Here is a 15,211-nt window from a genome sequence, read left to right as displayed (position 1 = left end):
AGAACTAATAAACAATTATCATAGTCATTTGATGTAATAGTTTATATACTCAACAGTATGATAGATTTATCACAGAATCGCAGAATGTTAGGGATTGGAAGGAACCTTGAAAGATCATCTAGACCTAGAATAGATTATCTTTCTTTTAAATATAAACTATGAGGCAGACTTGCATTCTAAGAGCCTCTATTTAGCTCTGCTACCAGGAGCCAGAGTTGTAGAAACTTTCTGAAAACCACCTCCTAGATTAAATACTATGCTAGGAGACCAGCTGCATCATATAGTGTAGTGGACATAATAATTGCTGTGGATTCTACAGTATCTGTAGGATACTTCTTGGAGTGAGAGAGAGAGGAATAGGAAGATACAAACTGAAAGTTTGTTGTACTCCCTTTTCCTGGATTTTTGGTTCTTGTGGAACCTCTTCTACAGCATGGAATTTCTCTGTGGTTCATGACTCCTGAAACTGAGTTGAGCTGCTTTCATCCCCTTGCCATTATGAATACTCATCCTTTTACACTCTAGAAAACTGGAAGCTCTGATAAAAGCATAATTTAAGTAAGAAAAATCACAATATTTTGTGGGTTTCATAGCAAAAAAAAAAAAAAGCTTAATCCAATGAAAACATATTGAGTAACATTCTATAAAATTATCTGCTTTTTGGTGTGCATGTGTTCAATGACCAGATAAGACAGTCATGGAATATCTTAAATGGTGTGAAGACCTCCACTGATGTAGAAGTTCTAAATAAAAATCTAATCTTCCTAGTGCCCTTCCTTCATAAAACTGAAAAACAACACACACATGAAAACAGATGCCAAAAATCTGTTCCTTCTTTTTGCTGCTCATAAATTGCATGCATAAATGAGTCTTATTTTTGCATTGAAAGGACATCATGTGGGCAGGCAATATATGAAGTAGGTACAATTGGGCTAATATCTCAACAATTGTGTTCAAGTATAATGTAGTATAGTCATGTGGGAGAGACAGTTGTGACAACTGAAGGCAGTTCATGGTGGGGGGAAGGGAGGAGCATGCCAGCAAGTGTGGTTTTTCTTTAGGTGAATGATAAAATGAACCTGCTATCTAACTTGATCTGCAGCTGATGGTTCCTGAATGCCCACAGTTGTCATGAATTGTCATTAGCATGTGGATGCTCTGCATGGCTGCATATCAGCTTATTTACAGTGGGGTCCAAATATGTCTCTAGGTTTCTGTCAGGTGAAGTAAGTGTCCTTGTACTTAAGGAAGCCAGCTGCTGCTATTGCAATTGCAAAATCTGGAAAATGCAAAGATTATTGTAGGTCATGACAGAAGAAATAACTTTTAACATAATGCTATCAGTATACTTTAAAAAATCTCCTAAGATGAAAAGCAAATGAGCATGTCATGTTTAAATATCTTTGCCATAAATAGTGTACTTTTGAGCCACATAGTTTTCATCTTAAGCTTAGTATCCTTTGTAAAACACATTCTTGAACTCAATCAAGCACTCAAATTTTCACAGAACTAAGAGTTGTAGTAGTTCATAAATTTCTTGATTTTTTTTTTCTCAACCTCAAAATAAAAAATTTTGCATTGCTACTTTTTTTTTTCTCTTACTATCTTCTGTCTTTGTCTTGTCTTCAGCTTTATAGATTCCTTTGAATTTTGTACTGGATCGACAAGACACTTGGTACCCAGCATGCGGTCATGAAGACGTCTGGGGAGGGATTGCAATGTAGTCACATGATGTTGACTTTTATCAACATGAACTTGTGTAGGACAGCTAGGAGGTGTTTTTTTAAATTAAGCCCTACCTTTTTTTTGGTGTGCAATGTAACTGCGGAAAATACTTAGCAGTTGAAGACTGCGACAGTTAATGTTGCAGCTAGAAAGGAGCTGTCTTTATAGGACTGTAAGTCTGGAGAAGCTTCAAAATCTTTGCCATAAGAGTGTTTTCATTAGGCATCATATTCAGTGGGAGTAAAGCATTTGATATGGTGGAATACTACTACATTTTATTTTTTTTTTCTTCTATGTTCAACCAATCCCTTCAAACAGATAAAAGACAAATGATGTTTATGCCTCCATCAATCAGTGACAAATAGTTTCCTTGAAACTGCAGCCAGATTTCTCAGGACATGCTCCTAACACAGAATGCCCTGTGAGTGATGTCTCATCTTACAAAAAAGGCCCTTTTGGACAACCAAAGTTTGTTAGTTGTATCTTAAGGTGAATTATTTATTCTTCTAAGAAAACAATGCTTACTGAACTAACGACAGAATAGAAGATAGAGATTTATCTTGCACTGTACTTTTTCCCTTCAGAAACTGGAACTACAGACTTCTGAGAAAATAATTACTGAACACCTCTATGTATCACAGGGAGTTACTCATTAAACTTCTAGCTGTTCCCTAAATTGGATGAACCTAAAGAGATTGCAAACCCATGTAAGCAGATAGACTGACCTACTCTATCAAATATATAGACGTGAACAAATCAGTACTTAGTACCTACCCATGTCATTCAAAGTTGTGCATACAACAAAGAATAGATGGGTTCTATTTTAAACAGTTTATGAATAAAGCTACATTAAATTTTACTGTATCTAAATAAACCAAGATACAGTAGAATGTTTCTCTTTTACTCTTAGTAACTTTGCCACAAATTGATTTACAAAATATCTTTGGTTTTTATCTAATTAAAAACTTGGGCAATGAGGATGGTGGAGGCTGAAAAAGTACATTCATTATTCAATATAATAGCTCATATCTCTTACTCAGACATACCAGGAGAACAGACCACTGTGTAGGGAAGAGGAAATGGCAGAGCAGGTTGCTCTGACATTGGACTTGACTCCAGTTATTTTTTTCTTATGCTGTTTTATATATACAGCATGATAATAAGAGCTTGATGCTTCCTCCTTTTGTCAACTCAGACATGGGATGAGCACCAGGGAAGGGTAGCAGGTTTTTTTTTCCTCCAGTAATTTAAAATTAGTATGGTTGAGGTTAGGCTCCCACAGGAGACAGTACTATACAAGTACTATACAAGCTCTCAGTAAATATGCAATTATTTGGGAAACATGAGCAAACTGATTTGCTGGAAGACATTGGTGATTGTTTTATCTTCTTTTACACTTTTCTTCTGTTTCTGCTTTGGAATTCACAGACTACATGGCTGAGGCTGGTATGTTCATCTGAGAATCTGTTACTCATATTGCACGCTCCTGAATTTCATTTCACATATTTGTTTCTAAACATACTCTGGAGGCCAGGTTAAACACATTTCCAAGCCCTAATGGAAGTTAGTCTGCAGAATTTCTGTGCTCCAGAGTGCTTTGACTGGAAAAACATCTGAAGCTGTAATGCGTGTATCTAGAATGTGTGAATAAACTTAGGAACTGAAAGCAAATAGATTGTGCTGCTGCTTTGGTTATTCAGCTTACTACCCTTCTAGTAATTAGTTTTCCAGCTGACCTCAGATTTTACTTCAAGAACTTCTGGGTTCAGTTAAACAGTAGAATATAATGCCACTCCTTTTGGCACTCACTTGAGTGTATCAACATAATCCCTTGCAAGCCAAGTAATAGCAAGTTAACTATGCCTATAATAATTCCTCCATCTCTAGTAGTGGTCGTTCCCCTTTTGATACTGATTTTTGCAAATGGATAAGCAGCTTGGAAATAAAATGAAGTAATGAATTATGTTATTGGTACATAGTGATAACATGTTAATGTGATGATGATCACATGAAAGATGAACATCTTCAGTTGTTCATCAGCAGTTTGGTAGCAGGTGTTTCAGCCTGCCACATGCCATGGGAGCAGCCTTGGTTTCACGTGGCAGCACAATAGTTGGAGGGGAATGATGGGCAGTTCTGAAGGAGCCTGTCAGCAATGTGCTTGAAGGAATATTGTTGTGCTGCAGTGAAGTTTAAGTGCCATTGCTTCAGTTCGTGCAGGTGAGCATGGTGTCAGATAAAAGGCATCCACACCGAAACAGCAAGCTCTTTATTACTATAACTTGCAGCGTATGCTGGTAAAAATCAGTGATCTGTCACTTTACCTTCCTCTAATTATCTTTAGTTTTGCTTCTTTAGTTTTATGTCTTAGTTTGAATTAATGTGTTAGTGTTTGTAAGGCTTTTCATCTTTGGACTGCTTTATATAGCTGATTTGTGTAATTATTATTCTTAATTGTTTCCGTTTGGTATAGTTTTAATTGAAACCACTAATTGACTAGTACTAATTCAATAAGAAGCAGAAATGGCAGGACTTTAAATTTTTTTTCAAAGCTCTAGCGGCTTCCCTGAAGAATCAGGGAAAGATGGGAAGGAGCAATGGTTAGATATTCTTAAAGGTTTTACTTCATCCATATTAACCCCATTGATTGCTTGCTAATTGCAGTAACTTAAATGTGCCAATGCCCGTGTAACAATAGACTCTGAGATCTGCCAGATTTCACTGGGAAAGCTCAAGTATTTGTGCAGTTTTTGTCGTTGGAACTGAAATGCTTTCTTTGAGTTATTATTTAGGAGATAAAAATGGTAAACTCTGAGTTACACTCTGGTTTCTGTGGGCACATAGCCAGGACTATTGTTTTGCTGTGATTCCATAGTATTTAATTAAAGTTCTGTTTCTTGAAGAGGTGAAGGCAAAAGAGGATCTCTCCAGTGCTGAAGGAGAATTTCAAATACTAAATTGAAGGCTCAAAGCCTGGATACTAAGTAAAAGGGAAGTAATATTTGAAACTCTATGCATTTAACTCACCTTTGTGATTTGATGCACTACATTATTTTGTAAGGTGTTGGCTGGAAAAAAAAAAGTCAGTCATTTAAGTAGTAGTACTGCATGCTTTAAATCGTGAGCAGGCAAGGTCAGTCTCAGACTAAGGACTTGATCTTTTTGTACCAAGTGTCTCTCCCTGCTCTGACAGTGTTCTGGCTTTTTAGGTGGCCAAAACAATGTGAGGGGCTGAGGCCCATGGGAAGCAGGGATATGGCAGGAGAGGAGGCTGAAGACCAGCTCCAGTACCATGAGGCTTGTTGGGTTGAATTTGGTACAGTACAGACGTGGCTGCGCTAAGCTGGTTATAAATGGTGAAGATTAATAGGAGACTTCTGAATTTGTACAAGTCTCTGAACTAGAGACACCGTAAATGTAGAAATCATGTTTTTCTGTAAAGGTCCCTTCCGCTCTGTTTTTTTCTGTTCTTAGTTAATCCTGCAAGTCTAAGTCAGACACATGAGGATTGCCAGCTTCTTGTTCTCATTAGCCTGCCAGCATCAGCATTGTTCATCATTTTGTTTCAGCACAAGGCCTCTGTTTTTCCTAGCAGCATCCTTGATAATTGTCTTATGATCAGTTGAATCCAGCTCTTTTCCAGTATCAGGTACCTGTAAACCATCATTATGTGTACATATTCTTAGCTTTCTGACCTCTGTTTTACAACAGAAATGGCACAGGACCCAAAGATGGTGCACAAGCAGATTTTGAAGGGCATACTGCTGAGCTGAGAGCTAAGATGCACAGTATCTGGAGAAGGAGCTGACTTTCTACTCTCACTTTCCATTCAATTCTGAATACAGTGGGAGTGTTGCATTACATAGCAGATGGAATAGCAGTGTTGCATTCCAGAGGCATAACAATGCCTCTGGAAAGGTGATCAGCAGCACTTTCACCACAGTATTGTGGCATCTCTTACCTCCTGCTGAGGCTTTACTATCATCTCTCATTTAAAAAGAAAATTACAGTCTGGCATGCTATCCTTGCATATCTTTGATGCAAGTCATTGAGTCTTTATAGTTCATAACATGTTTAGGAAAACAAAGATATTGTTCCAGAGTACTGAGGGGAATGGCATTTTATAAGCTAGTGTTCTGCTTCAATTATGCATTGGTTTGCTATGAACGGTCTCTGTGTATGTGTACCAATTTTTTTCATTTTCCTATATCACCTTTTTCCAATACTGCTTTGCCTTCCTATGGTCTAAAATGGAAGAGAATGTGTATTATTACTTCAGACTTATGTTTAATGCTCTCTCTGTGGTATACAAACAGCAGAAACATTACTCCATGGCTATATTTTCCCTTGATACATTATGACACTGCTTAGCTGCTGGTCACATGGATTTACTGCCTCAGTAGTTTGAGCACCTATCCAATAAGGTACTTTCAAATGTAATTATGTTTCTTGGAGTTTGATCTTTTCTAGTATATGTGTAATGGATCACAATCAGGATGTGTGACTCCCTTTACCTTCTGAAAGGCCCACAATATTTTCTACAGAGCTCAACCAGCGCTGTCTTATTTTATCATCTTATCCCAGTGTTCCTACATTGGCTAATCCACAAGTGGCAGACGATTGAATTTCTGTCTGAAGGTTGTCTCACTTGGATTCCAAGGCTCATCTACAAAATCTCACCGAATTTCAGTCTCATTTGCCTGAAGAAAACATCTATATACACCATAGTAACTTCCAGAGCGGAAGAAGGCTGAATCATTTGGAGAAGCTCATACTTGCACTTGTTCTAGTACTTAATGCTTCGTGTAAATAACAGGGAGGTGACTTGCTATTTGTGGTTTAACATTTTGAGTGCATTAACAGCTTTCTGCATTATCATGGCTACTTCAGCCATAGAACAAATGTTGTGCAGTCCAAGATCTATTAATGTTTATATTTTGAGAACCAAAACAGGCTAAATAATCGGCCGCTTTCCATCCTATATTCTTGTTTAACTTTTTTTTTTATTCAGGTTTTGCTCTTCTCTTCCAATTACACTTACTTCTACAGTTTTTGGGAGGTTTGCCACTGACTGTGATAGGTGCCTATATGCTGCTGCCCATGTAGAAAACTGTTGTCATCCTTTCCCCTAAACCTGGGTCACAGTTGTAGTTATGGCTCTACAGAGCTAACCTAACATGTCTGTGTGCATTCCTTAAGAGACTTTAAATTGGCATGGTTTAAATGTAAGACTTGGCTGAGGTGATCAACTTTGGCAGAACGAAGGCTGTGGCCTACAGGAGCTTCCTGTCCTGAGGCTGCCCCAGGGCACAGGGGTCGGTGCCATCATGTGGCGTAGGCTGCCATCACACGACAGTGGGCAGGGCCAGCAGTGGCATTTGCCCCAGACACTGGAGTCACAGTGTGGCATCTGGCACAGAGGGTGGGCTGCAGGTAGGTGGGGTTCTGCTGGCTCTGCCAGGAAGCGGTGGTGTCACAGCCCACCCGGAGGACATGGCTTCTTCGAGCTCTGCACCCAACACAACTGAGGCAGCTCCCCAGACAGAGCCCAGGTAGGAAAGTGCTGCTACCCAGGTGTTGGGCTGTGGGGTGTGCCCTGCTTTTATGTTGGTACAGGAGCACCTGTGGGAGGTGTGCCTGTGTAGAGGTGCTCCTCCACCTAGTGACAGAGCTCCAGTAGCAGGTGAGGGAGGTGGAGTTATTAGCCTAGAGAAAAAGAGGCTCAGAGGAGACCTTATCACCCTCAACAACTACCTCAAAGGTAGCTGTGGCATGGGGGTTGGTCTATCATTCTGAGCAACAGCTGATAGAACAAGAGAAAATGGCCTCAAGTTGCACCAGGGCAGGTTCAGATTGGATATTGGGAAAAGTTCCTTCACTGAAATGGTTGTGAAGCATTGAAACAGGCTGCCCAGAGAAGTGGTGGAGTCACCATCCCTGGAGGTATTCGAAAGACACGTGGATGTGGTGCTTAGGGATGTGGTTTAGTTAGTGATAGACTTGGCAGTGCTGGGTTAACAGTTGGACTTGATGGTCTTTGAGGTCTTTTCCAACCTAAATAACTAAGTAGTTCAATTACTCTTCTGTTTTGCTAGCCATGCAAACTTGGGGGTAAATGCATGGATAACAGAGGTTGTCTGCTTTTTTTTTTCTCTACAGTAAACTTGTTGGTTTCCATAATGTTCTTTAAGCTTGCTGTTTCCATTGTAATCTTTTAGCTGTGAACTGTACTCTAAAATGTTTCTTTTCTAAACACATTAAGAGATTTTTTTCTGAAATTCTATTATGTAGTATAGCTGTTTCTGCTTGAATGTCACTACAGCAGCTAGGAGTTTAAATCTGCGTTTGTAGATGGCAGTCAGCAACTTTGCATGCCAAGTGCAGGTCCTCTCTTTTGCTTTCTAGCTTAGACCTCTCTGATCCCATTTCTATGGAGATCATCTCACTGGAGACAGCATATGGGAATTTTGAAAACTTTTAAAACTCTCTTTATTTTCATGATTCGACTTGTTTCCATGGAAATAGGATCAAAAAGATTGTCAGCAACTAACAGTTGAAAGTGAGAATTCACTTGTAGATTTTTTTGCAGACTCTCAGACTGCAAATACCAATGCCCAGGACAAGTAATAAAATCTTCCATTAAATGATCATAATAGAAAAAAATAAAAAAAAAAAGGAAAAAAGATGCCATTTCCTTTTTCTTTTCCCCTTTGGATATAATAATTGCTTACCGAACTGATTTTGGGTACAGAAGTTACCTGTACATGTAACTTTCTTCAGACTGCTGCTATCCGAAGAAACAGTTTTATATAATGAATGTAGTCCACACTTATTATTAGGGATTTGACCTGTTCCAAATGGACATCTGTGTGGGATTTATGTCAGAAAGCCACATTGCTTCTTTTCAGGTTCGCTGAGTCTTCAAATGCAAGCCTCCATTTTTGTGTAAGAAGTAACTGACAGTTACATTTCTGAATTACCTAGTTCTGATACCTTCAAGACCTCTTTAGCATGACCCTTATGTGTGTTGTTCCTTGATTTAGAAAGGAAAACTTTCTTCTGTTGCCAGATATGTAATACAATTTATGACCTTTGAGGACTTGCCTTTGTGTATGTATTCCTAGTCAATTGCAGGGTGGCTGAAATCAACAAGTTTTCTTCCTGGATCCATTACTGCATGTTGTTCTCAGGCACTGCTTTTTCCTTCAGTTCTCCCCCGAATGCAAGGCTAGGATTTATCCATACGTATTTTGCTCAACATCAAAGGATTTGTATAAAATATTTTACCCAGAGGTCCTATTATGTACTTAATAAGTACATATATCTGAATATGCTGCATGCCACAACCTTCCTGGCTAGGGAATGAGCTAAGATACACTGGTTAGTCATTTGTAAGCACAGAGCACTTGTTTTTGAAAGAATTGTCCTTAGAGTAAAAAGGTTAATGAGAAAGGTGAGGGAACTTTCTAGCCTGGGAAGCAAAATGTGTGGAACTCCTAAGGTCAGATGGTCTCTTCCATTCCTTACCTTACTGAGTAAGGGCTTGGGCCTGAGTAACTGGTGTCCATGCATTTTTCTTTGAATACAGTAAAATGTGCTGTGCAGGATACTAAAACTGCCATCCTAGATTACATAGCTACTGCTGGGATCGGTGGCTGAATAACTGTTATCTGAGATTAAGAACTCACTATTAATTCATCAGTCTGTGACAACTTGTGGGAGAAGTGTCTTCCAGTACATGTGAAGTTATCTAGATATCAGTCCATGTAAAATAGACGTCTTCATCTGCTTGATGCAACTATTCCTATTACTTGGAAAAGCTTCTTACTGTGGAGCTTGATATAAACAAATCTACTGCTTTGTATGGCTAGTACTGGGTAAATTATGCCAATGTTCAGTTGAACATATCTTAAATAGCGCACTCTGTCCGTGATAATGCCTCGCTTAAGAGGCCAACAGTGGTTTAAAGATAATAGTCAAGAGTCAGACACAATTGAAATAACCCTCACGTCTTCAGGGAAGTTATGACTACTTCCATCATACTGAAACTAGTCTGCTATGTTTATTTTTTTTTGTACAATGCTATAATTAAAACACTTTCTTACGAAAAACTAATGCTTAAAACTGCATTTCAAATATTGAATGTTAGTCTGTTTTTGGTAATGTTCATGGTTCTTACAGCCTTTAGTATAACCTACTGACTTCTAATAAACACCTCTTGCAGATTTCTAAATATAAGTGTAGTATTTGATTTTTTGCAAATCTGTAGTATTTAGTTTAAGAAAAATAAATAAAGGGGGAACACTTTGAAACCAAATGTCAGTATTATAGCTAGAACAAGACTGAAGTTAGATCATTTGCTTTTTATGGTGTTCTCTGTACAGCTGTTGAATATTAGTGATGTTCTAAAAGGAAACAGATTGTAAAGTAGTTCATAGAGATATGAAAACAGTTGAGATTTTCATCTAACTCAAGTCTTAGCATGGTCTGTAGCCTTATCTCATACCTTGTACTTGAAAAAATGTAAGGATTACTTGTCATATTCTCTCCTGATCTTCAGATTCCATGTTCATCTGTTTCAGTGATGTTTACTCCTGCTTTATGCCACAAGTGAAAGTAAAATAGAATCTCTTATCAGTTTCACTGCTGGTTACAATGTTAAAATAGAATTTTGAAATCTTTTTTTTTTCCAAAATGTTCTTCTCCACTTCCTTCATTGGAAGTCCTGGAACTTCACCAGTACAAACTAACTTTATCCTGCTACTGTTTCCATCAGTAGTATCAGGTTTGTCTCATTTGAAAGATGAAAAATGTGCTGAAAAATCTCGTAAGTATGCAGTATGCTGGGATGCCAAGAGACTCAGTTTGAAGGTAGTCTCTGCTGTCATGTTGTCTAAATGCCGCAGCTTCTGCCACCTCTCATGCATGTCAAGTTAAGTGTTCTGGGAGGAGCTACAACATTATAGTGTTGACATTGCCAATAAGATAGTTCTGTTTGTTTTTAAGGTTTAGGAGAAGAGTAATTTTACACAACTTAAAGCATAAAATGGTTTGGGTTGGAAGGGTCCCTTAAGGATCATCCAGTTCTAAACCCCCTGCCATGGGTAGGGACACCTCCCACTAGACCAGGTTGCTCAAAGTCCCATCCAGCCTGGCCTTGAACACCTCCAGTGATGGGGCATCCACAGCTTCTCTGGGCAACCTGTGCCAGTGAATAATTTCTTCTTAATATGTAAATCTGTCTTTTAGTTCCCCTTGTCCAATGACTACACTCCCTGGTAAAGAGTCTCTCCCTTATCTTTCCTGTAGGCCCACTATGTTTACACAAAACAACGCACCACCACCACAAAAGAGTGCATATTTGGTAAACTGTTCAGCATCTTTGTTGCACTGAATTTCATTTTTTTAATATTTCTTGGCTGTTGTGGTGGGGGAGGAATACTTCTCTAAAAAATTAAAAGCGGATTGCATTTCACCAAAGGAAGAATGTGGCCTTGTCAGAGATTATCACAGATCGAGTTCTGTCTGACTTCTGATGTTGACGTTTTGGGGTGGTAGAACTTGCCTCATTTGCAGTTATATCTAAGAATAGTAATTAAGATTATGCACCAACAAGCTCACAGCTGTATTTATAAGCATAATTTATGCAATACATTTCAGTACAGTGGTTAGGTAGAAACATTAGATGTTAAAATTTTTTGAAAATACATTTTTGGATGGTTATTGTTCAGTATTTTTGCAAATGCTTTTTAAATATTTTTCTTGCCTAATGCATCAATTCTCACAAATTGGAAATTGTCAGTAGCACAGCTCAGAGCACAGTGGAAATGCACAGGCATGGAACGTGTAAGATCTGCTATGAATAAACTGAAGCACTGCCCATGTTTGAACCCCTCTTGTTTTAGTCTTTGATACCTGTTATTGAAATGCTGAACGTTTTGCTTTCTTACACAAGTAGTAGATTTATATTATTAACAATATGGCTAGCAGCAAACTTTGGGGCTTTAATTTTTAAGTTCAACTCAAAGTATTGATTCAAAGTGAATATATAAATATTTCTGAAGGAAATATTTATTAGAATAGAAAAGATCAGAACACGTGTCTGAGAGCATTGTTCACATATTTTATTAGTTCCTAGTTCCTAATTTCATATTAGGGGAGCATATTTTGTGATTTTCTTCTGTAATATTCTTAAGAGACAGTAGTATATTAAGGCTTTTTTTGCTTTAATCTAGTTTATTCCAGTTCTGAGGACTGCTCTCAATTTTAAAAACTGTTGTCATCCTACCTATTATATTTTTATTCTGATTATTAATTTTGTTAGAGATCTCTCTGAAGCCTGTTACGCATTCTCCTTTTAATGTGGTTTGATATATGAATTCAGAAAACTTATTACACTTTTCAAAACGTCTACATTGTGGTTATATTTGTATAATGCTTAAACTTATAGGATGTGTTTTATCTATGGAGAAAAAGGTGCTATGCCCTTATCTTATTTAACAGATAAGGTGGCATGATAGGGATCGACAACTGAGACACCCTTCTATTTCTCTTTTAAAGAACCCCTACTGGCAAGATTTTAAGGCTTGGAGCTATGTATTTTAATTAAACACTTTTCTTTTCTAAATCCTCCATGGCTGTGGAATCTTGAATTAATTCAAGCTGTGTGCATTCATGCTTGGCAAAAGGGAAGAGACCTGGCCCATCAGAGTGTGGAAGTCCCCTTTTCCTTTCTGAAAGCCAAGATCTACTTGAGATATTGTGTACTGCTTGCTGCAGGGTATATTTTAATCATATTTCAAAATCCCAAATTGGGAGCAGCGGTACACACATGAGCAGTGTGCTAACTAGTCCTCTATGACACAACTTTGACCAAATTTGTTTTTTTTTTTTTTTTCTGATGTTGCCATAAATGATGAAGTAGCGGCTTTGTCCTTCCTGCATGTGTGCCAAACCCAGAGGTTAAAAGCCATTGGCAATGTAAAAATCCCATGAGAGGTAGCAGAACATTTGCCAACCATTGGCTATTGTCTGGTTATTGTACAAAAGTATGTGTTTTGTTTTTTTTTTTTAAGATAGCCTAGTCTGAAGGTCCTATTACCCTTGCTGCAATTGGGAGATGTAATTCTAAAAGTGGTTGCCCATAAATAGTTTGACTTACCCTACCCTCTAGGCTGGATATCAGGAAAAGGTTTTTCACCAAGAGGGTGGTCAGGCACTGGGACAATCTCTCCAGGGCAGTGGTCACAGCACCAAGCCTGCTGGAGTTCAAGTGTTTGAACAATGCTTTCAGACGTGTGTTCTGATCTTTTCTTTTGGTTGGTCCTTTGAGAACCCAGGAGTTGGACTCAGTGATCCTTGTGGGTCCCTTCCAACTCAGATATTCTGTGACTCAATTTTTCTGGGTAGTTCCTAGGTATATGCTCAAGTGATGAGGTATCCCACTCCTCTGATCACATCTGGCTCCACTTGGAATTCCTTTTTCCACTTCGAATTTCAGGCCAGTGGAGCTACAGGTTTGGGGATTTTTTTCTGCTACTTTTGCCACTATGGATCAGTTCACTCTTACAGGAAGTGTACTTCCCTGCCTCCCTTTTTTTTCCTGTTTACAGGAAGATTGTGTGAAAGGTCTTGGAGCTTGTGCCCAACTCCCCCGCTTCTGTATAGAAACCTTACTTGTTTTTGGAACTTAGTTGACGTCACGTACTAGTTTTCTACATATTTATATGGGATTTTTCCTCTATAAATATTCATGTAGGCCTTGAATCATCTGATGATTGGGATTTTGCTGAAGATGAATACTTGACTCTGAAGTAATACCTTCCTCTTCCACAGAAAAAGATGAACAAATAATTGTTCTTTCCACCGTGTTTCTAAATGGTACCTTTTGTTCCTTTACTTTTATTGTTATTTATTACTTTGCTCTAAAAATTTCAAACTGAACTTATACTTCCCGTATTTTCTCAATCTAGTAGACCAAAGGCCAACCATTACCTTCTTTGTAATGTTGAACTGGGTAGACACTGAAAGTTCTACTGCTTAAGTAGTTGAAATGCATCTTCAGAAATCTAGCTTTAAAGAAAAATATGTATTGATACTGTGCATATTACAAGAAAAGAATTTGTAGGGTGGATGTATTACTGCGCTATAGTATTTGAATTCATGTTTGAATGATGATGTGTAAGGTCCTTATCTTGCTATTGTACTCACAATTGCATGTTACGGGTAATTTGAACATGTGCTTTGACATGTTTTGTATGTATACCTCTATATACCTAATATAAAATTTTAAAATACCATACTGTGATTTAACCAAAATAACTGTAAAGATGAGAAAGTTTGGTCAGGTTTTCAATTCCTAACTGTTTTCTCAATTTTAACCTCATGTTTCTTTTTAGTAGGCAAGTAATCTTAAATGTCTATTCATAACTGATGCATTCCAAGTATGCTAAATCATGAACATGCATAGTGTGTATTTTGATGTTTTATAGTATTACATTATCATAGTCTGGCGTTTTAAGTGATTTTCATCAATAAGCCAAAACCCCATTCATTATATTGGTTTACATCTAAAATGCCATAAGAGAACAGTATGTCCAAAAGGCCACACCAAAACTTCTGGTGGGACAATATTTCTGGACACAGAACTATGACTTTTGCTGTCTTTCCATAAGAAGACACTCATGTTTTATGGTATATTGTTGGTGTGGAAAGCTGACTCAATTTTGTTGAAAGTATTTTGGGGTTGTTGGTAATCCTTTATGGTAGCATATTATGTATTGAATTAGGCATTCATAAACCTTGTGTAGCACGTGAATGGCTTTTCTTAGATGTGCTTTTGATTTCTGAGTTCTTTAATCTACATTGATGTAACTTAAAAATTAAAAAAAAAAAAATCCTATTCTAGCTCCTAATTGTAAGGAAGAGAATTTGTAAGGGTAAAGAGATAATGTGATACCCATAGCAGATTTATTTTTCTTATAAAAAGAAATGAGTGTAATACAGAGCCTATGGGCCAGAAAAGTAACATCTGTCTGTACAATTTGCTGCATCTACAGTGAGTGTAAGCAGGATAGTTTGTACATGTGCCTCAGACCCATCAAATTGGAGTGGCTGCATTCCAGCTGCTGACCGCTGCAGGCACTTGGCCTGTGCAGTGCCCCTGAGCGATGGAAATTGCTTGGAGGACCACTGGAGAGCCAGTCTATGAGCTTGCCAAATGGGACCGTTCTGGCAATTTTTTCAGCACAGGGGATTGAATGAGATGCCTGGGAATATTTTCAGGTGTATTGAATTTACCAGTGGAACCATGGCCAGTGTCTTCTATTGAAGCCACATTGATTAGAGACTTTCTACAGTAATAAGCTTCTAATAATTAATAGTTTCTGAAAACTGATATACTCTTTCGTGGTTGGTATCTGCTTCTAAACTACTGTTTTTCCTCTAGTCTTTAAGTAAATAATTATTTTTAACTATGCCATAAATG

At 38.0% G+C, this 15,211-nt stretch overlaps 1 protein-coding gene across 12 annotated transcripts in view; it reads left to right on the top strand.

Annotated features, from left to right (window-relative positions):
• The window catches only part of EPHA6 (EPH receptor A6), a 521,188-nt gene that overhangs the window by 111,371 nt on the left and 394,606 nt on the right, over positions 1-15,211 (top strand). The gene's annotated exons all lie outside the window — the stretch shown is intronic.

This window comes from Anas acuta, chromosome 1 (assembly GCF_963932015.1).
Source record: "Anas acuta chromosome 1, bAnaAcu1.1, whole genome shotgun sequence".
In the NCBI taxonomy this organism is placed as follows: Eukaryota; Metazoa; Chordata; class Aves; order Anseriformes; family Anatidae; genus Anas; species Anas acuta.
The sequence above is the reverse complement of the archived record's forward strand: the minus strand, read 5'-3'. Positions and strand labels throughout refer to the sequence as shown.